Genomic DNA, 1,721 nt, shown 5'->3' with positions numbered 1-1,721 from the left:
GCACCTTCCCACAGCAAGCAAACATCAAAAGAGTTGGGGAGGGGCTCCTCATGGGTCTGGTGCCAGGGCCAGAGGTCTGGGGGTGCGCCCATAGGGTGTGGAGGTCAGCATGGGGGCAGAGAAAGGTCCAGGGAGTTGGGAGATGGTTTGGGGGTGGGGATGGAGTCAGGAGAGGGAGGCCAGGGAAACAGAGTGAAAGCAGGCTAGAATGTCAGGTACAGGGAAATTTCTGGACAGGGCCCCATAGCCCTTGGTCCTAGTGGAGAGTGGGTTCACCACGTTAAAGCTGGTCCGCTATGCCCTCTGGTGGCGGAACATGGAAGCACATCACAGCACAGCCAGGGTCCAGGTCTGTGCCACCTCTCATTGCTACCGCTTCCAGGGCCAGTCTGTTGAAGTCACTGTGGATGACCCTTCGTCCCTGTGTCCACTGAGGCTGCCCCCTCCCTCCCCGGGCCTGTGGACAGTGTCCCAAGGTGCTCACCATCAAGCACACCCGGGGGATCTGTGATAGTTAAGGTTTAATTGAAGGGCAGAGATAGCTCGATAACCCTCACCTTTCTTATTCTCGGATGGTCGGACCAGTGTGCATCTGCCTTAGCTAGCTCTCTGCCTCAGCTGGGAGACATCCCTGAGAAGCCACAGACTTACCCCGATGCAGCCCTGGGTGCTGGAGCAGCCATGTGGAGACCATGCCAGTGCTGGGATGCTCACACCCGCACTGATCCTGCTTTCCTCCTGCAGTCGGCGTCACTGCGTGTGAGTTTGAGGACTCTGTAGATGGGTCGGACATATGGGCTAATGTTGGACTTATGGGGTTAGACTGGGTTGGGATGCTTTCTGAATGTATTTACCCTTTATAGAAAACTCTCTTATAAAATATGTCTATGAATTTTGTTTCTCTAGCCTACCCAGACTAACTCAGGGCCCTAGTCGACCAAATCTCCGTTTCCATCTCCACCCCACCTGTCTGCAGAGAAGCCAAGCACTCACTCGAGTCAGCCGCGTCTGGATGCAGCCCCATCCCCGCCACACTGCGCCCCTGGGATCTTCCTGGCTCAGCTCAAGGGCCTCCTGCCCTCCAAATGGGCAGGACTCTGGAGGCTGCCCCTCTCCCACCCAAGTCTACTCTGCCAGCCCATCCTGCTGGTATTATTGCTGAATGCTCCACTGCCCACACTCACACCCTCCATGGCTGAGTTCCTGTTGGCTCAGGGGCTCTGGTGACACCTCTGAATGGCCCCCTCTTCCTGTCCTTGACCTCCCTGCTGGCTCTGGCTGGCAGGCCTCTCCCCTACCCTTCCCACAGCTGGCTGTTCACTCTGTCTGGCCCTGGTCCCCAAGCACCAGGTGACCAGCTGAACCCCGTCGCAGTGGAGCAACTGGCATGCAGGGGGTGCTACAGTGACCAGCACTGAGGGAGAGTGGGCAGTCGCTTCTAGAATGATCCCAGGAAGGTCGTTGGTGTTCTTTAGTTTGTATACAGCTGGTGGGTGGTGGGGGAGGGGCGGTGTAGTGAAGGTGGGGGCCCAGGACACCCCCTGGGCTGTGTGCACTTCTGTACCTATCCCCAACCCAGGGGCTGTGGTCAGTTTAATGCGGAAGAAAAACCTGATGAATTGGACACAACCAACCGGCGAGGCTGCAGTGACTCAGAACAACTTTCTGAAAACCAGAATTGGGGGGGGGGGGGGGGGGCGGTGGCGCGGGGAGTGGAGAAG

Source organism: Echinops telfairi, unplaced genomic scaffold (genome assembly GCF_000313985.2).
Source record: "Echinops telfairi isolate 266 unplaced genomic scaffold, ASM31398v2 ScPeMD7_7469;HRSCAF=8507_0, whole genome shotgun sequence".
NCBI classification, from domain to species: domain Eukaryota; kingdom Metazoa; phylum Chordata; class Mammalia; order Afrosoricida; family Tenrecidae; genus Echinops; species Echinops telfairi.
The sequence above is the reverse complement of the archived record's forward strand: the minus strand, read 5'-3'. Positions refer to the sequence as shown.